The following is a 22,090-nucleotide window of genomic DNA, read 5'->3' as shown; positions in this document are numbered from 1 at the left end:
TGTTTTTAAATTTTTTATCTGGACACGTTGTATTCTATCCTGACACGTATATATTGGAGCAAATTTCGCACACTCGAACTGTGAGGGGACTGGCTATACGCCCCTGCTTGACACTCTATACGTGACTCGCCATATGTTCGAACAGACAATGTATGACAACTTAAAACAATACATAATGTGAGAACAAAAGCACGATACAAAATGTATTTGGTATCATATTGAGCAACAGTAAATCAATGGTATTGGTCGATGAACAGCAGTCATATTTGGAATTGGAAACAAATACAATATAATCAATTTGAAAACTTGAATATGACTTGTTTTTAACTTAACGATATTTCAGGTACTTTTTTGCACTATAAAAAATTTTATGCAGATGCTCTTGATGTTCATGATGTTTCGCATTTGGCACTTGTGTCGTTCGTATTAGTGGAAATTTGTGTCAATCATAACTCCATGAGCGCGGAATAGCAGAAACTATATGTCTTCATTTGTATATAATATAATAGTCTAGTTAATCTCAAAAAAAAAAAACACCGGGTACGGCCTGTAATATAACCATTAGGCCCCTATACCTAACCTCTATGTACAGTTTCCACCTCGATACGTCTGAGCACACGTTTTCGTCCAAGAGCTTCAAAGCAAGCACTGAATTGTCTCTATACAGTCTTTGATTTCACTACACGGTTGAGTGCATACGATGCGGTGCATGCGATGCATAAGAGCTGTGGAGCTTCTAGCTGGAAAATGAGCCTCTGTGATTGGTTTTTGTCGAAACCTCAAGTGTTCCCTCCATCCTTGCTAACTCTTCCCTAAAACACTTTTCGTGATTAGGTCAACAGATAACGTAATTTAACGTTTTTGCAAGGCGAATGTGGTAAATCTGTTGAAAACTACCTATCCAAGAATATTATTTGACCAAAATGTAGGTTTTAAAAGTCAAAACCTCAACTCAAGTGTTCCTTACAATATTTTTCAAATTTTATGTCATTAATAATAATAATCAAAAGAGCACACTCATATTGTCCATTATACATTTAGAATGAGCAATGGCTAATTCTCTGAATTGCAAATCTTGTGCAAAAAGTTACTGTTTTCGCCTGTTTTGTCATACAGTTGTAAATTCAATGAACTATGACTTTGCTAAAGAGCGCTTACAAATTGATATGCTTAAGGGATCCAAAATGAGCGTTTATTGCGTTTCGACAGTATTTTTGTGGGACATGAGAGCACCTCAGACCTATCAATTGCATTCTGAATACGAAGCATGTCTTTCTGATATCAAATAATTTTCATTTTTTAAAATCACAATATAATACAAATTTTATGGCAAATTATAAAAATTTGATATTTTTCAAATTTTGATATATAACAGTCCTCGAAGTAAATTATATAAATCTAATAATATATTCTTAAAGTGTATGTAGCAGGGAGGAAAAGCCGACGGTCAATTGAAAATGTTGACCTTTCATATTGAAGATATGGATTTTTTTCCCAAAAAGACCTAATTTTTTTTGGTGTTTTGGGAAAAAAATCCATATCTTCAATACGAAAGGTCAAAATTTTCAATTGATCGTCGGCTTTTCATCCCACCTACACTTTAAGTATAAATCATCAGATTTATAAAGTTTACTTCAAGTACTGTTAAATATCAAAAATATCAATTTTAATGATTTGCCATAAAATGTGTATTAAATTGCGGATTTTAAAAATCAAAATTATTTGATATCAGAATGACATTCTTCGTATTCAGAATGCAATTCGATATGTCTGATGTGCTCTAATGTCCCAAAATAAATACTGTCCAAACGTTCATACCCCAGCCCTTAAAAAAATACAGAAAAAAATGGAAAATATCCTAATTTGCATAAAACAAATATGGCCGCTTATATACAGGTCTCAAAAGTTGGTCAAACGTGGTTAAAATTATACCAGGACCTATATTTTATATCAGTTCAGAGTCAAGGTCAGGATAAGGTCAGGATCTATTTTGTCGACAACACTTACTCTTTTGGAGGCAAAAATATGTTTAGGAATTGGAGATGTGGATATTTGAGAGCTGGCGACGTACCGGTAAAAGGAGCTGCGAAAGGTCAAAATCAAGGATCCTTGTGGGCGTTCTGGTTGAAAATCTCATGAAAAAAACCCAAGAAATGACATGAATGAGCAATTTAGGGGTATTTAGGAGCTGAAATTAATTATTAAAATCAAGAGTCTTTTAAGACTCTGTTTTGGTAAAGTTCATAATCTTTCGGAGCTGCGCGGTTCAAAAATATTGTCTTTTCCGTGGAAACATACCCGTGTCGTCATTTGTGTTAGTCCCTGTCAAATCATTCAATTGTCTGCTTTGTCAAAACACACGACAGACTTTTCCATCTGGACATAACTTTTGAATTCGCTGTGGACGAAGAAAGAGGGAGGTTAACATTGACTAAATGTACCGTTCATCATAATTATAACTACCTGGTGTCCCAAAAAAAGGTTACATGTAAATCTGTGAAAATAATCCAAGTTAATGTTAACAAATATAAATATCATTTTCATGACATAATCTATATACCCTCTACTAGTACCCCTGTGAATGTCAAGTTCACAACCTACATGCTTAGCCCGCATTCCACGCATTCCTGAGTAAGCTCTTTACGTGACATAATAATGAGGTTCATTATACCACTGTCATAGCCACCGTGCATTTGGCGGGGCACTTGAGTAGGCCCAGCCATAGCATGGCAGATGCAGTAGTTTATTCAGATAAACAAAGATTGTTTAGTTTTATTTCAAGATTTCAGTCAGAAATATAAAAACAAACAAGTCAACTAAGTCCAAGCAAGGCCTAAATGCAAAAGATTGTCATTCATTTCACTATGTTGATGATGACAGGAGATACTGCTTTCACCAAAAACGTGTTCTTCTCTAACGACCATTTCCCTTTATTTGTTACCACCAAGAGCCAAGAAGCTCCAAAACTGATTTATTTTCAGTGTACAATATTTGATTTTTAAATGTTTCTTTTGTGCAATAAGTTGAACAATGAAAATATGAAACACATAAAAAGTAATAAAACAAACATCTGAAAACAAAGTCGTGATTGTGTTCAACTTTCGGTGTGCGATGCTTTTAAGATACGGAATTGAAATTTATCAAACAGTTAAAAGAACTATGAATAATTAATATCTGAAAAAATGACATTGTTTTGTTGTACCATCACAAAACGTGGTTCATTTTCTAAATGTAACCTTTTTATGGGACACCTTGTACAAGCCCAAGGAAAACAATCAGTTTTTTCTATTCTACTGATCCGCTCTTTAAAAATCAATTTGATTGTTTTACATTTCAAATGATTTCAATCTTGCATTTTCAACATTTTAATAACAGTGTATAATAAGTTGCAAAATAAATTGCACAATTCTCAACGCGAAACGCAAAATAGTTTTAGTGTAGTGATACGTCGAATTTCAGGTGTATTTTGTTTTGTATGTCGTAATAAGAGAAACGTGTATCTTGTTGGTATCAAAATGAGTGTACAAGTTTACTCATTTAAATACGTTTTTGTTTTGCCCATTTTTGCAACTTTTTTTGGGACATGTTAAAAAAGTACGATACTAGAAATGGGGCAAAGTTTGGAAAAGGTGGATAACATTTCTCAATGTTGGCACTTCCATAAGGTTTATTTGTTAAACATGGTAAGTAAGTCTCCTAAATACTCTGAAAAATCGAATGACTGTTTTTGGCACGCTGTCTCTGTTATTTTACACCTTTTCTAACAACTCAACAACTTAACAACTTAACACCCCATCAATAATCGATGATTTTAAAACTTGTTTTTCTCGTTTTTCGTTTTTAAAACCTGTGACAACGACTAGACGACAGTTTGTCACGGTTTTGTTTAGAGTTCTAATATCACGAATCACGATATAATATTGTATTTTTTTTCTACATCTGATATTGATCGATAGGGTCTACACATTTGCAGATATAGTAAATAAATATAAATATAGCAAACAATACAGACAGTCATCCCGAGGGTTTCCCGGGTGGGCGACATGCCCACCCGGAGAAAGGGAAAAAGAGGAATGATGGAAACGAAATGAGAGAGAACTTGGAAAGAAGACGAGGAGGAGGAGGAGGAGGAGGAAGAGGAGGAGGAGGAGGAGGAGGAGGATGAGGAGGAGGAGAAGGAGGAGGGGGAGAGGGAGGAGGAAAAATAGACGAAGATTAGACACATTAACATGTGTTCGCCCATCCCGAGCAATGAGACTGGCAGCCCTGGGCCTGAGAACAAAAGCTAGCAGACGATAGTTAAGCTTTTCGAAGCAGAGGGACTCGTCGATTATTTCTTGCTGTATTTGGCACATAAGGTATGTAATTGTATAATTGTATGTGAATGGTACGGACAGAAATGTGTATTTTGTTGAGTTTAATCACTTAAAATACATTGTTGCTATTTATAGTACGGTAAAATCCCTTTGAATTGTATTTTATATGGCCTCTGTATAGCGAATATCAGTTCAATTTGCAAACTCATCTTACATTGAATTGACAAACAGTTTAGTCATGAGTTTGTCATTAATAATAAGTTCGTGGTACAATGGCTATCGGATCTTAGCAACTGTAGTGTTAAGTCGCTGTTCAAAAGTTTAAACAGCGCTGATTAACCCTACCCTAGAACTATGAGCCCCCCCCCAGATTTTTATCCGTCACAAAAACACCGCACGCATTACGCCCAAACGACCTAAGCTAATGGTAGATCCATCCTTTGCACTCAATTTAGTGATATTTTTTTTACCACATGATCTTACCCGGGGGTAGGACCGGCCGTCAAAGATGACCATAGAGGGGGACCCACAATTGTTTTCTACAGTAAAAGTAATGATTTTCATTTCCCTCCTGTGAAATTAATCCAAGAGCTACTGACTTTTTACTTGTTAGTTAAACATTCGGTGAAATTCACATTTTTGTAGAATTTTTAGCCGAAAATCAATATTGCCTATACTTTTGTACATAGCCAGCATCTCCCAAATTTGATGGGCGCCATCACATTATGACATCATAGCGGTATTATATAGGACACGTGTGTACTTCTTCCCCTATCACTGGTTAGGGGAAACCCGTAGCTAATAAAACATCGTATGGCGTAGGGTGGTGTGGGATTTTGTATCGTATTGTGAATCTGCCGAATAATTATGCGCAATAATACATGTGTCTTTTTTTTAAATACTTTTCAAACATTTTCTGTTTGACATTGCTAGAACTTAAATTTTCATTAAAATTCAATTTTATTTACTTTAGTATGTGAGCCTGAGTTGGACGAAAGTCAAGTAAACTAGCGAATGGGGATCCATTGTGATCATGAACTCGGCCTACTTGCACTGCAGTCTTAAGGTGCTTTGCCAATATTATAACGCATATTATGAACCCAGTAAGTATATGTGGCTGTTATACAAAATGTTCTTAAACAAATCTAAGAAAAGGTGATTTTGACATACCTCAATGACGTTTCGTGCTTTATCACAGCACTTTCTCAAATTAAATGATTAGCTTTGACCTTTCTCGTCGGCTGTTTTCTATTGCTGACGTAGGTGGCGCTGCTAGTAACTGATCATATGTGCGGAAGGAAGAAGTTGCCACAATCCCTGTAGAGTGCATTAGCCTGCCCCGTCTTTCGTATCCATATCGATTCCTTTATGTGTGGGGGGACAATCTTGATGAATCTATTTGCGCATAATGCAGTCATGTCTACAGTAGAATTCACCACGACCTTTGCAGGACTTAAACCACATTAAAAGCTATTAAACCAAGATAACACTCATTGAAAACAGCTCAACTATGCTAAATTAGATCTTCTCTGGTTAAATCCACACTACACATGTTTCTGTTTTACCTGTGCAATAAGCAATGAGCTGGTATTATAGTTTCAGTTGGGTGAACGATTATAAAGCAAACGCGAGGTAACAATACTGGGTGGGCATTTGTTTACAAAATGAGACAATAGTCTGCATATTGTTAACCAGCATTCTTGAAAATGAGAAACATAATGGTCGCAGACTTCACACGGTTTGGATCTAATTTCCTCACATTTTCTGGTGTTATCTGTCGTTTAGATATCCCTCCTAAAACACCAAAGTGCGAATATTTCCAAACACATAAATTAGCTAAAAATTTAGGACATGTTACAAAACTATATTTTCTAGAGTTTCAGAGAGAACTTTAAATATTTGCCGGTTATTTTTCACACAGTGACGTTAACTAGTCAATACCCTATTACCTATAACATACACTAAAACACCAAAGTGCGAATATTTCCAAACACCTAAATTAGCTAAAAATTTAGGACATGTTACAAAACTATATTTTCTAGAATTTCAGAGAGTATTTTAAATATTGGCCGGTTATTTTTCACACAGTGACGTTAACTAGGCAAATGGACAGTAACTGCAGTATGGGAGTATACGTGACTGTTCTATACACCGCTTGTCGGTTGTATGATTTTGTAACGTATTATTAAGTTTAAGAAACATCATTTAATTTTCAACATAAGTCTTCAGCAATAACGCAGCAAAATGTGGCTATTCTGTTTAAAATCCACACAACCCCTGTGGAAGATTTTTTGGAAATATCTTCGACAGACGGAGTAAGTGTTTCAAATGTAATTGGTCAGGGTTAATCATTTTGAAACCCATACTCCTCCTGCATGATGGCTTTACCTATATCGTCCACAACTGGAGTGCGTATTTCAAATAGAAGTTACCCAATTGTCTATTCTATTTGAAACTCATACTCCCTCTATGGAAGACTTTGGCTTAATCTTGAACAGGGGTAGCGTGGATCGTGGATTGTAAATGGAATAGCCCAATACAAAACGTGATTAACACGTTATAAAACGTTTTCCCCCAAAAGGTTTTTATGATATAAAATTACAAGTCTAATAAAGATTAAGACTACGTTTTAAAATAACTGATCAAAATATTATATTAAAACAATGTTGTCTAAATTATATTTGCATTTTCTTCCAAACATCAATAAAAATATGAAGAGCTTGTTTCCAAACCATACAAGTCCATAAACACATGTTTCTGATTTACCTGTTCGATTGTGATGTTATAGGTGTAGTAATTTCACTTGGATGCACCATTATAAAGCAAACAGTGTATGGATGCACAGTAACAATACTGTGCGAGGCCTTTGGTTCCCAAATGAGAACAATAGTCTGCATATTGTTATAAGCAGCATTGTTGCGGTAAATAATGGCTTGTTGATGGTTCAACTCATTGTTGCTAATATCAAACTTGTATCACACAAGTAAAGGAGAAACATTTGATTGTGGACTTAACATGTTCATTTAGAATTTGGAATGTTAGATTCAACTGTTGTACAATTCCAAGAAAAATGAAGATGTTTTAACACACATTTTAGTGACATTTCACCACTGGCGGTTTCATCAGACTGGCAACACATCACATCTGGCTGTTTCCTTTTATAGGCAACAGGAACAGACATAGAGGACGTGATGATTTGAAAGCATTGACGATCTATGAAATCCAATCTGATGAAAATACTAGTGTAGTGGTGACACGTCACTAAAAATATAAGTTTAACATCTTCAGTATTTTGGAATTGTACAAAAAAAATTATATTAACGATAAAAAAAAACCGTTTGACAAATTTTTAATAAAATTATGATCAACTTTAATGAAAAATGTTTTATATCCTTTACTTCAGTCCACATTTTCACGTTTTCTGGCAACCTTTTTGAGCCCTTAACGTTAACATGGAAAAAAAAATCACACCACGCTGGGCTAAAATAAACCTTGTATTCTATATTCGTGACCAAACATATGGTTACCAGTATTATTTATAAAGCTTTAACCAGTATACTAAATGTTTTGAGCCAGTATATCTAATAGTGATATTGCCACCACCGGCAATTTAACCATGCATAACAAAGAGTTAATTCGCTGTCGTAGCGCACGTTAGAATATGACCGTTGCCAGGCCAACTGGATCACGCTTTCCTTGTTACGAACCACTGATCGAAATGATCACAACACAAAGCCTATGGCATATCAAAATTCGGAACAGGTGCTTGAGCCTAGGCTTGGAGCAGTAACCAATGGTTACTATTAAACGTGCAATACGACAGCGAATACTCTCCTACTAACTCAACTATGTTAACTTTGTTCTCTCTTTCGTTTTTGCAGATGATAACTAAATTGGGATTCCGCAGTTTTCTAAAACAGATGAAGAAAGAAGAGATTTATTGTTAATATATATAAATATATTTATATAAAAACATTGGTATCCTACTTAGATAATTTAGTGTTACTTGAACGTCATATCAACAAATGGAAAATGCCATAGAACACTGCCTGCAATACAGCAACTGTTACTTTTTCAATTTTTTAAGAACCTTGCAATAAAAAAAAGAGGAGTTGATTAAATGAACGACTATCCGGTAAGATTGAGATCGCCATGTCTGAGTAAAGACGAAGTGCATTGTGGGATAGCGTTTTGTCGGTGCAGTTAAAACGTTAATACTGATGAACTGATGAAAAGGAGGGTAACCAGAAACTATGATTCTTTTCTGGATGATTTGAACATAGAAGATATCCTAAAATTGTACGTCTATATGGCAAGGAAGAAATGATAAACACCTGTCCAATGAGATGGACCGTTATATCTTGCGCCAAAATAACGGTCCAGTTCATTGGCTAATAACATCTGATAACACTGAACTGATCCGATAACACTATAGCAGCGTTTCTTATCTGATTACGTTAGATAATATTAATAAAGAAAAAATAAAACCCAATAAATGAGGTTTTCGTCGAGTACATAGTTTTCGTCGAGTACATAGTAATTCCATCTATTATGCTCCTCATAGTGGAGCACGGTGACTGAGCGGAACGGGCTCCGACTCACAATCGGAAGGTTGCGGGTTCGAGCCCAGGTGACGCCATCGTGTTGTGCCCTTGAGTAAGTACCCTCGATTATTCCGTTCCACCCAGGTGTATAAATGGGTACCAGAGCATTATTAAATGCTGGGAAGGTAACAGACTCGCTGTGGAGGAGGGTAGCGATCCCCTATAGCAACATTACATGGAGGAGTCTGGCCCAATCGCCAATGAAAGAGAGATGGGCACTCCGATCACTGTTTATGCAGGATCGCCCCCTTCATGCTCCTGATATCGTTATGAAAGAGAGTCGAATAATAGTTTACTATAATCTTCCATATATATCACCTGCATTTTTCAGGCGACTCGCCGAGCGCCTGCAGCGATCACGCTTTGGTATTGTTTTATTCTGTCAAGAGAGGGCGACGTTATTGTTTTAGCGGTGAAATCTTTACATAGGGTTCTATTCGGCAATTTTGCGCGTTATTCCGATCCTGCTGGATTGAGTCAATTTAATTTCTTCCGCTGTTTTATTTATTTTTTCAAATCTACCACACAATAGTATCATGTATGACATCGCCAGATGTCAAAATAGCATTCTTAATTTTGACCACAGTGAAACCTCCTTGATAGATGAAAAGGTGGTCTATTCTTGTCAAAAAGCTCGTTTCACATATAAAAAAAACTATAAAAAAATCTCTCTCAAAAAGAAAAAGAAAAACAAAACGCATTCCGCATTAGGTTTTCAACTTGGGAAGTGCTTTGAGACGAACTCTTACATTAAGATGGTCTAATCTGTGATCACAACAATTCGCCTTACATCATAGAAAACTTGCATACCCGTCATACCCGCAAGATTGGACCCTGTCTTATGTTACTCATTTCCCATTTACTTCCCCTAGCTATTCATTTGCTATTCCATTTGAAACCCACAACCCCCTATGGAAGACCACACAGGGGGAGTAGATTTCAAATGGCGTCACCCATTCAGGTATTTTGGTACATCCCATAAGCCGTTGCGAGTAAATCTGAGATGTCAGGCGGCGTGACGTCAAATGACGACATCTCAGGTTCACTCGAAAAACCTTATGGGATTTACCGAAAAGGAAAATTGGAATTCACACCCACTTTGTGCGAGATGAAGGTCAGATTTTTTAATATGGGTTCATATGGAAAGGTTTCTATACAAAAACGATTCTCTTATAAACCACCGTGTGCACAGTTTCCACCTCGATACACCTGAGCACACATTTTCCTCCAAGAGCTTCCAAGCAGAGAACAACAAGCAGTGAATGTCTCCACCACAGTCTTTGATTACACTACACGATTGAGTGCATAGCAATGTAAGAGCTGTGGAGCTTCTAGCTGAAAAATTGGCTCTTTGATTGGTTTTTATCGAACCTCAATTGCTCCCTTCATCCAAGCAGAATTTTTATATCAAAGGAAAGCTAACACTTCCCGCTAAAAACACTTTCAGTTACTAGGTCAACAGATAACGCAATTCAATGTTTTAGCAAGGCGAATGTGGAAAATCTGTTGAAAATTACCTATCCAAGCACATTTTTTGACCAAAATGTAGGTTTTAAAAGTCAAAACCTCAAGTGTTCCTTACAATATTTTTCAAATTTTATGTCATTAAATGAAAATGCACACTTATATTTTACATATACTAGAGTCACTAGAATGAGCAATGATCAATTCTTTCTAAATTGCAAATCTTGTGCAAAAAGTTACTATTTTCGCCTGTTTTGTCATACGGTTGTAAATTTAATGAACTATGACTTTAAAAAAAAGAGCGCTTACATATTGATATGCGCTTACATATTGAACGATCCCCCTATAGCAACATTACATGGAGGAGTCTGGCCCAATCACCAATGAAAGAGAGATGGGTACCCCGATCACTGTTTATACAGGATCGTCTCCTTCATGCTCCTGATATCGTTATGAACACGAAAGAGAGTCGAATAATAGTTTACTATAATCTTCCATATCTATCACGTGAATTTTTGCAGGCGACTCGTCGAGCGCCTGTAGCGATCACGCTTTGGTATTGTTTTATTCTGTCAAGAGAGGACGACGTTACTGTTTTAGCGGTGAAATCTTTACATAGGGTTCTATTCGGCAATTTTGCGCGTTATTCCGATCCTGCTGGATTGAGTCAATTTCATTTCTTTCGCTGTTTTACTTATTTATTTTTTCAAATCTACCACACAACAATATCATGCTTGACATCGCAAAACGTCAAAATAGCCTTGAAATCGTAAATCTGAATAAAATTCTTCAATTTGACTACAATAAACCTCCTTGCTAGATGAAAGGGTGGTCTATTCTTGTCAAAAAATCGTCCCATCTCTCATAAAAACCGCATTCCGCATTAGGTTTTCAACTTTGAAAAGGCTTTGAGACGAAGTCTTAAATTAAAATGGTCTAATCACAACCATTCGCCTTACATCATAGAAAAGTTGCGTACCCGTCATACCCGTAAGATTGGACCCTGTCTTATGTTACTCATTTCCCATTTACTTCCCCTGGTTATTCATTTGCTATTCCATTTGAAATCCTTTGGAAGACATAATCTTATTCTCCCACACAGGGGAGTAAATTTCAAATGGCGTCACCCATACAGGTATTTCGGTAAATCCCATAAGCCGTTGCGAGTAAATCTGAGCTGTCAGGCGGCGGCGTGACGTCAAATGACGACATCTCAAGTATACTCGCAAAGGCTTATGGGATTTACCGAAAAGGCCAATTTGAATTCACACCCACTGTGTGCGAGATTAAGGTCATGGTTTTTTAATATATGGGTTGTATGTTTTACAACTTGAATAGCCCATTAGACACATATCACTACATATCTTACAAAGCAAAACCACTGCGCATGCAAATGGCGCAAATCACTTTAACTCATATACACACGGTACCGTTGGCTTGGCCAGCGAAACAACCGTGGCTACTGTCTCCGATCAAGTACTCGGCAGGCGAGAAGTTTTGGGGTCGAAACTAGGGAATAACTTTACCTTCTTTGTTCATCTTCTTTCCTATTTCGTTATTTCTTTCCTTTCCGATGGTCAAAAATCTACTTTGAGTGTTAGGGTTAAAGATATGAAAAATTGTAAAAGTGTTTTGTGACCTTTGACTTAATTTGCTCAAAGGTGCCTCATGGCACCCGGCAGTTTCTGAATCTATATACCAGCTCCTCTAATACTTGAAACAAAACAAAACAAAAAGCAAAAAACTTCAGTGATTTCTATCCTTGATTTTTAGATACTTTTCAGGCATTATGAATCAAACAAGGGAAGAGGCTTACGTATCATATACTGGAACATATAAACATTACAAACTAGCGCACGAAATCAAATTAATGATGCTTAATTAATATATCAATACCGTATGCAATTTAGCAGCAACGTTTCATATGCAGGGGAAAGAAGAACTAGAAGGCTATATATTTGTACACAAATACGGCTATACCCACATGTTATCGGTGTACACAAACTTACAGTCCTTATTTGCTGAGGACTTAGGTTGCTGTTGTCAGTCTCTCTAATTCACAGTGAAGCTATGCAATTTGATGGATTGAAATTCACAATACGCAATTTGATTAGGGGAAAGCTATTCCAAAGGGAGTATGTAATGGGTGTTATTAACAATATAATTCTCAGGTGCAATCTGAGTACAAACTTTGAGCTCTAAAGTTGCTTTATTTGATGAAAAACGGCCGGGCCTCATTTAATCAGAAACAGCATGCTTTGTATTTTTACATTTGGGCGTGACCTTTGACCTCTGGGGTCAAGATGTCCAAAGGATAAATCTACGGGGTAGGGCTCATAAGTGTAACACATATGTGACCCGTTACAGCAAAAGGTACCTTAAGTCGGATGCTGCATATGTCTTACTTTGCTTGTGCCAAATGCATTCTAAACCAATCATTAATCCTATTGTTGAAGAGGATAATAAGCTTGTACCTGTCTATAGAACTGTTTGAAATACAGCTCCAGTCTTTATTTGCTATGGCTAATCCCTGTTCAAGTGGCATTGTATTGTATTTGTATAGGTACGTATTAACCACCCACTAACAATGAAAAGACATTCCTGAACCTCGTTGACTTGGAGATGATTTGAAATGACCGCCACAGGCTTCAGATTGTCATTGTTTGATATTTTCTGCCAACAAGGTGGAGAAAGAGACACACGTAGCAGCCGACATAAGGTACCTTTCGCTGTAACGGGTCACATATGGGCCCTGGGGCCCTTTTAGTTTTAGCGCTAGGCCTGTCAATATGTTGCCCCTTATTTTAACATTTGGGGCCCTGGGGCCCATAATATATGACATATGGGGCTCATGTTTACTTGTATATATAGAGTACCCCTAGGGCTATCGGTGTACCAACTCAGGGCCCTGAGGCTGCTTCATTTGATGAGAAACGGCATGCTTTGTATTTTTACATTTGGGCCCCTGGGGCCCGTGACCTCTGACCTCTGGGGCCAAGAATAAATCTACGCGGTAGGGCCCATAAGTGTACCGCATATGGGTCCTGTGGCCCCTGTAGTTTTAGCGCTAGCCTTGTCAGAATGCTGTGTTTGATGGAGGAAGAGGAGGAAGAAGAGGAGGCGAAGAAACCACAGAATGGCAATATACCCGTTCATGCTTCGCATGCGGGTATAATCACGCATCACACACAAGCATGACCTTGGCGTTCAAGTCCACGCACATGCAGGTATGTCTGGAGTTTTTACTCTAGTTTGTGACACAGAACATTTTATGCACCAGAATTGTGAAAAAATAAGCCCCCATTTATGAAAGAATCTCCCGAGAATATGAGAATGCAATGGTGCTATTAAACTGGGATGGCGCTCATCTGTTTGCATCATGTTGCTTCAGAGGACACCATCGGGTTTAGTTCGCCAAGACAATAAATTCAGATATCCAGATGTATATCCTGATTCACTGCGAAGAACACTGCTCAGCGAAGTCCACTTTTATATCCTTTGCATAAAATCCTCGCACAGTTAGCCCTCTCCAAATTGGTGCTATTTTCACCTTCCCCACAGTTTCTAATGGGAAAAGACCTGCATTGCAGTTGTCCCCCTGTTCCCACTTACTTTTACAGATGTATTGTTTCATAAACCAGACTTCAGCAAGTCGACAGAAGAAAAGGCTATAATATAAATTTCTTTCTTGGAATAGGTACGCACTTTGACCTATTCTAGATCTTCTCGATGGTAGTGTAACCTCCAAAAGGCATAAAAATATAAAGAGCCCAATACGTAACAAAAAAATCCAGAGGAAAAACACTGACAAATATTGTCTAAAAAGACTCAAAATGACTCTAGAAAGAGTCAAATGACTCAAAATGAGTTACTGGGTCAATATAAAGTAATTCTATAACAAACACATGCACTAATAACCATAATTTGCTTTAAAAATAACCAGAGCCCAATACGTAACACGAAAAATTCTATGTCTAAAGAAAAAACACTGTCAATTTTTTTTTTTTCTAGAAAGACTCAAAATGACTCACAATGAGTTACTGAATCAATATAAAGTAATTCTATAACAAAAACATGCACCTAATAACAATAATCAGTTTTGTTCTAGAATGATTCAAAATAATTCAAAATGAGTTACCGGGTCAATATAAAGTAAGTTTATAGCAAACAAAAATAACCAGAGCCCAATACGTAACAAAACAAAGGCTAGAGAAAAAATACTGTCAAAATTGTTTTTTTCTAGAAAGACTCAAAATGACTCATAAGGATTTACTGGGTCAATATAAAGTAATTCTATAACAAAAACATACACCTAAAACCCATAATTTGCTTTAAAAAATAACCAGAGCCCAATACGTAACAAAAACATTCTATGTCTAGAATAAAAAAACACTGTCGAAAAATGTTTTCTAGAAAGACTCCAAATGACTCACAATGAGTTACTGAGTCAATATAAAGTAATTCTATAACAAAAACATGCACCTAATCATGATCATTTCCTTTTAAAATAACCAGAGGCCAATACGTAACAAATAAATTCCAAGTCTAGAGATAAGACACTGTCAAATATTTTGTTCTAGAAATACTCATAATGAGTTACTGGGTCAATATGAAGTACTTCTATAAAAACACATGCACATAATATCCATAACGGTTGCTCAGATTGTTTCCGAATCCGCTGTTGTTAATGCTATTTAGTGAAAGCATCCAATTGTTTCATCTGAATATTATCAAAACGTAAATAACAACGACAAAGGTAAACATGGCGTCTTTACAAAATTCGACATCGCCAGTGGAGGATTTCTTCAATGCTTCAATGGCACCAGAAGAAGGGATGTCAGATAACAATGTACCTGGATTTCCCTTTCCAAAAATACCATCAGAATGCAGCCAATACGATTTTTTGATAGATACAACTGCCTTTTACTTTTCCGAATCGTTTCGGATTAGACTTTTCGAACACAAATACTTTGAGAAGTTCGTTATCACTGTTCTCTTTCCCATTGTAATTGTCTTGGGATTTACCGGTAATGTTGCATTTTTGTTCGTTGTTGCTCGAGTCAGAGCAATGCGTACTTTAACCAACTTTTACCTCTCTAATCTTGCAGTGGCAGATCTGCTCTACATTATAATGACAACGGTTACGTATTGTGTTCCGTATGCGTTATCCAACGGTTTGAGATTCGCGGAAATTTTTCGAACAAGCGCGCAATGTTTCATAGGGTATTGTATCCAATATGCAACATTTTATGCTTCTCTTTCTTTGGTAACATTAGTGACCATTGAACGATTCTTGCAATTTGCCATCCTCTTAAGCATCGAATGGCTAACACTATGAAACGCACGGTTATTCTGGTAGTCATAGCGTGGACTATCGCCGTGGGAGCAGCAGCGTGTGTTGCACCAGCCCATGGAAAAGTTGAGAAAAATTGCATTATCTGGCCGCCAGCAGAACGTTGGCAAAGATTTCCTTCTATGAAATACTATTGCGCTTATCTCCACGAAATATATAACGACATTAGAGATTTTGCTTTGCCAGTTCCGTTTATCATAGTGCTTGTGATCAATATCATATTATACAGCAACATCATCGTAAAACTCAGCAATCGAGCGGTCACAAAACACGAAGAACCAGCTGGACAATCTAGCACCAACAAAGTTCGTAACCAAGTTGCCAAAATGCTGATAATAAACGGTATCATTTTCTTTTTATGTCTTGTACCGTGGCAATATCGTCGGCTTTCTCGGTTCATCTTTCGTCATATTGATTATTTCCCGTATTCGGGCGATACGGAAGCGGCATTAACGTGGATTTCAAACTGCTTATTGGTTCTCAATTCGGCAATTAACCCATACATATACTGCTTTACCAACCCACGATATCGTTTTGCATTTATAAAAGCTATCGGACGTGCAGAGATTCATTCAAAAGAAACTACAGGCGTGTCATCTGTAGCACAGACCACTAAAGCATAAGACCTAACAAAATTGAAGACCTGAGCGCAAGAAGACCGTAAGTCCACTTGAATCAACATGTATACACTAAAGTTACATATAGTTTCTTAGGGTTTTATAATGTTTAATACATGTTCCAGGGTGAAACATCATGAAAGGTTGTGAAAGATTTGTTTTGGCCCCTGGACATGTATAAAACATTACCAAACTATACGAAACTATACACAACCTTAGTGTATACATGTTGAAGGCCCAAGTGCCAGTGGACTTACGGTCTTCTTGCGCTCAGGTCTTCAATTATTGTAAATATGCCCACGAATACTATTAAATAAGTATTGCATTACGTGAAACAAATGAATTAAATGTTTGTAATTTATAAGTGAAATTGTAGGTATATGCTAGAGTAATATATTTGTCGTAAGAATTATAAAGAATTATAAGGGGTTCAGGGGCTATTTTAGTGGGAAAAAGTCACTGCACGCCGGCAAACGGAAAGTTTCCGGACGGACTTAATACACACTGGCGTTAGCAAAGCGTTAAGAGTTATGGTGGGATGTGTGTGTGGTGGGGGAGGAGGGTCATTGGCGTAGATCCCGGGGGATGGGGGATAAATCCACCAATATTTTGCCAAGGGGAGGGTCCATACAGTTCTCTCCCCCCCTCCAATATTAATGCCAGTATTTGGATTTCAGCCCCTTTCCCTTTCAAATCCTTAATTTGCCCCTTTATATTATAACCGTGTGTCTTGCATAGTTTGTGGAAAGTGAAGAAGCTTGAAAAAGATGAGTGCAAAAGGGAGTCAACAGGAGATAAACGAGGAACAGGGAAACAGAAGAAGCAAAGAGACAAAAGAAACAAATTTGGAGGAGACTTAAGGGAAGGGGTATGAACGTTTGGACAGTATTTATTGTGGGACATTAGAGCACATCAGACATATCGAATTGCATTCTGAATACGAAGAATGTCATTCTGATATCAAATGATTTTGATTTTTTGAAATTCGCAATGTAATACACATTTTATGGCAAATCATTAAAAATTGATATTCTTGATATTTAACAGTACTCAAAGTAAACTTAATAAATCTGATGATTAATACTTAACGTGTATGTAGGTGGGATGAAAAGCCGACAATCAATTGAAAATTTTGACCTTTTGGTCTTTTTGGGAAAAAAATCCATATCTTCAATATGAAAGGTCAACATTTTCAATTGATCGTCGGCTTTTCCTCCCAGCTAAATACACTTTAAGAATATATCATTAGATTTATAAAATTTACTTCGAGGACTGTTATATATCAAAAATTTGAAAAATATCAATTGCAGGAGGAAAAATTTACTTAAAGCGAACCTATTTTTCGCCCACCAGGATCTACGCCCCACTGCAAAAACAGCGTTTAGAAATTGGCAACAAATTTGTGTTTAGAAAGTGAAACCGTAATGTTTACATGCTAAACATCTAAGCACATAATCATATGATAATGAAGTGTTTTTCGGATCTAAATATCAAAATGTTTTGGTCTAAATACTAAACAGTTAACTTTCTGAACACCAATCTGTCTCCGATGTCTATGCACTGTTTTTGCTTTTTGCTTAGAAACGGCGATTATATGCATGCAGTATTTTAAACACTTTTGTACAAAGTAAAATGCACAAATCTTGCATGCGTCAAGATATCTTATGGTTAAAATGCATCAATACTGATCGCTTGATTGAAATTCATATCATGTAGTTTGCGAGATGATCTATACCGGTATCGTATAACAGATGAATTGTAAACATAATCATGAAATTTTTTAGCTTTTATTTTCTACCAAATACGTAAGTTTTTTATGTATATAATAATAATTGATGAAGGTTATTCATTTTAAGCCTTACAGTCGTTTGAAATAAATGATAAAAATATATCGATCATTTTATCTAATAATACTATGGAGAATAGATGAGACCAATTGTTTTGTTGACACAGCATTTCAATATGTTTATGTTCACTTTCATTCATTTAATCACTCAATATATTGAGCAAAATGATTATAGTAGTCTACTAAATTAGGCTTGTACTTTATGGGTCCACCACTTTAGTGACGTCCATTCAACAAAATGTTCAAAATAAAATTTAATCGGTCGTCAAAATATTAACAAAGTTTGTAGTGTAACAATAGTAAAATTTATATTGGTTTTGTAGTTTCTGTGTCGTGGGATGTGCTCTAAACTGGGCTTAATTTCAGATAATATATAGTAAAAATTATGGATTTTCGAATTGTTTCAGGTTTGTTTGGAAATTACTCAAAATATCTTTAGCCTCCTATTGTGTACTGAGTGATATTTATTCTGGCTCCGAAGTTGTAATTAATCTTCAAAGAAATAAATATGATAAATCTTATGAAAAGATAAAACTTAGCAATAGTAATAGCAATAATTGATTTCAAGCGATAGCACAATGATACTATAATTGAACGATCGTTGTCTGGTGCCCATATTTGTTTAGACCCAAATATTTACTGGATGCCCAAATATTTACTGGGTGGGTATTTTGGGGCAATGGGCAGGTTAAGTTTACTTGGTCGGTTAGATGACCATCTACCCACCAAATTACGTCTACCAGTTATTTACAATCCTGCTCCCCCTTTAAAAAATCTGAATCCGCCATTTTATGTTTTCTATCCTGTCGCATTTTATCCATGTTTCTCTCATTCCCCCCCCCCCTTTATAGCGGTTCCTTCAGTATTTGTATATGCAGCTGGACCTATCAAATGTGGATTTCAAACAAGGGGTTGCTGAAGTGTTGGGTGCGCTCAAAAGTGCGCGAAAATCTGATAAGTGACCGTAAAAAGCCTCTACTGAGCATCGCTACTACATATTTTAAGCACGGATTTTCAATTGTCACTGCACGGATCTTTAATTTCACTGCACGAACGTGTCGGGAGGCACGTTAAAATAGCCCCTGAAGGGGTTGTGGAATAATTATGAGCCTTGAGGAGGGTAAAGTAAGGGTGAGGCTTGCGAGTGAGGGGCGCAAGCATTTGATCGGTAAGTCGAGAGGGGCCAAGCGATTTTGGCACACATTCATGTGACGCCTTTAAAATAAAACGCTCTAAAAGTCTTAGGAAACGCTTAATTATGGGTTGGGGGGGGGGCAAAGATTTTTTAGCAGGCTGAGGGAGAGGGTGGGGAGGGGGGGTAAGCGATTTATTTGTTATATCAGCAGAACGGAACTATTTTTGGCACGCCATTTGGAAATTTTTACCCTCCTCCCCGGGTGATCTTAATTATTGCATATCCCCTTAGAGACGTATGTGAAGCAGCTTTTCGATAAATGACCACTAAATAAACAGTAATCGAACCCTGACGTTGGGCGACTGTGCATTGTTTGACCCTCTAGGCTCATGGTTGTTTGATGTATATAGAAATGGCTTCAATATTAACTAAATGCAAACTATAGATGGCGCTATTTATCCTAAATCATATTTCTTTATTTGCAAAGGGTATGCGACTAATACTGCCATTAAAACAGCTGGAATAGGTGACACAAGCAACAAGGAAATTTTATAAACACATTTTATCAAACAGTAAAAGGAATAATTTGTATTAAAAGCTTGACAGAGTAATTTCCAGTAACTAAATAGCGCCACCACTTTTGTCGTTAATAGATTAATAATATCCGAAAAAGCTTTAAAAAATGGCTATAAAAGTGAATAATTTTGGAAATTAAAGTTAAGAATGACTCAAACGCATCTATATACATTAGCATGATATCGCCTTTAGCTGGCATGTGGTCTTTTTATCTTTTCAGTTTCCGTAAGTCTTTTGTTCAGATACGTAAACGCAAGGGATTCAGTAAGTTACTGTAATCTGATTTCATTGTTAACTCTGAAGTACCAATCAGCTTATTTCAATAGAGGTGATTGCTTATGTCAATAAAACCGGGAGATCAAGGTTATGTTACAACCAGTGTTTTTAATGGCCTAGCGCCCTCTTGGTAAATTGATCTACATTGATTTGACAAAATGCATGCCAATCCGAATGACAAAGTCCACTTTTTTCTGTAAAAACGTTGCAAATTAGCCCTAAAATCACAAAAGGTCCGCTTATGAGCCTGTCGAACCCCAAAGCACTTGTGCATGGCCAGTGTCGCCCTTCCATCAATGTCTATCTCCCTATTTTGCTTCCTCCTGCCCCCCCCCATGATCAGTCTCCCCACTCCCTCCCCAGTCCCTACTCCCTCCTCTCGAGTTCTTCTCTTTCTAGTCTTTCAGTCTCTCCCTCTCCTCACTTTCTTCCTCACCCCTCCCACTCTCACTTGTTCAATTTCAAGTATTTCCCTCCCTCCTTCCCTCCCTCCCTCCCTCCCTCCCTTCGAAATTTATCAGTATGATCCATGACTGAAAATAAGCTCTGCAAAAGTAACATTTAACATAAACCCGAGCCTTACATATAGACACAGCCAATTATCAGATTAGCTTACCATTGGTACGAATGAATAGAATACATTATCTTTGCTCCAGTGCAATTCTTTTGTATTGCATTTCAATATAAAATATGATTACCAAATCACCACTTGTACGCGCCTCATTGGGAGATATTTGACTATTTTAGACGCTCGTTTCATCGCCAATATGAAAGACTTTTGCTTATAACTTGCAATATGGTTAGTATATATTTCAATGCAAGACTATTTTTAAGAGCCACTTACGTCTAGGCGTAAGTGCATATACACCAAACACAAGTCAATTGAAGCCGTACAATTTACCGTGAATTTAACAAAAACAAAAACTGAAATTCACGAGCTTCAAATTTTCAGTAACTAACAAAAGGCTAGAATATAAGATTGGTCACACCTGGGAGACTACCACTTCAGAATAACAATGACTTACAAAAACTATTACGGTTACGGAAACAGAAACTGAAAAGATAAAACGACGGATAGGCTGGAATTTGGTTGTACATGATGTTTTGTTTGAAAAACTAATAAATGACCCCATCAAACAACCGTGCGCTGCCTATTATCTATTATCTGTTGCACAGTTGTGTTTTCTATTCGACTCACACAAGGGCTGCTTGCAATTTCGTTTTGTTGTGTGTATTTTAAGTTTGCGGGGTTTATTCTGATGTAAAAGTACTATAACATTAAATAAATAAAATTAAAATTAAGATATCTATTAGAATTAAAACTGTTTTTTTTTTATTGATGAATTTATGACTATTCTCACAACAAAAATGTTCACTTACGTGAGCTTTCGGCTTGCGGTCGCTAAGCCTTTTCCAAACTGATGTTATTGATCTTGATGAGTGTCACATGACGAGTTGTTGTCAACAACGTCATGTGACAGGATGTTCGGTAGACGGGTGCCAGGTCGTGTCGTCCCTTGTCCTTGTTCAGGTTGCTGCGGTGTCTGTGAATATTGATAGCTTCCCTCACTCCTCTGTTGTACCAGTTGGAGTCTTGATCCAGTACTTTGACATTGTTCCAGTCGATGGTGTGTTTCATCACAAAAACATTATTTCATAGTGCAATTGGCAATGGTTCGAACCCTGGTGAAATGTTAGTATTTTTTATTCTTTTTACTAATGCGCTGTGCCGTTTTTCAAACACGACCCAGAATGAAATTGATGGGCAAGTACCCTTAAATCAACTGCTGACTACATAATCCGGTAACGTTACTTTTGAAGGCGAGATGTAATCATGGTCACCACACAGAATTAACACAAACAAAATCAAAAATGTAGGTGTCTATTTATTTAATAAGTGAAG

The 22,090-nt window shown here is 36.9% G+C and overlaps 1 long non-coding RNA gene across 1 annotated transcript; it reads left to right on the top strand.

Moving 5' to 3' along the window:
* Positions 1-4,165: 4,165 nt before the first annotated feature.
* Positions 4,166-8,812, top strand: LOC140169070 (uncharacterized). Its single transcript, XR_011861341.1, has 3 exons — positions 4,166-4,358; positions 5,290-5,419; positions 8,198-8,812. It is a non-coding gene; the product is annotated as an uncharacterized lncRNA (long non-coding RNA).
* The last annotated feature ends 13,278 nt before the right edge of the window (positions 8,813-22,090 follow it).

The sequence above is a fragment of the Amphiura filiformis genome, chromosome 14 (assembly GCF_039555335.1).
Source record: "Amphiura filiformis chromosome 14, Afil_fr2py, whole genome shotgun sequence".
Taxonomy (NCBI): Eukaryota; Metazoa; Echinodermata; class Ophiuroidea; order Amphilepidida; family Amphiuridae; genus Amphiura; species Amphiura filiformis.
This window is presented reverse-complemented; position numbering and strand designations above follow the sequence as displayed.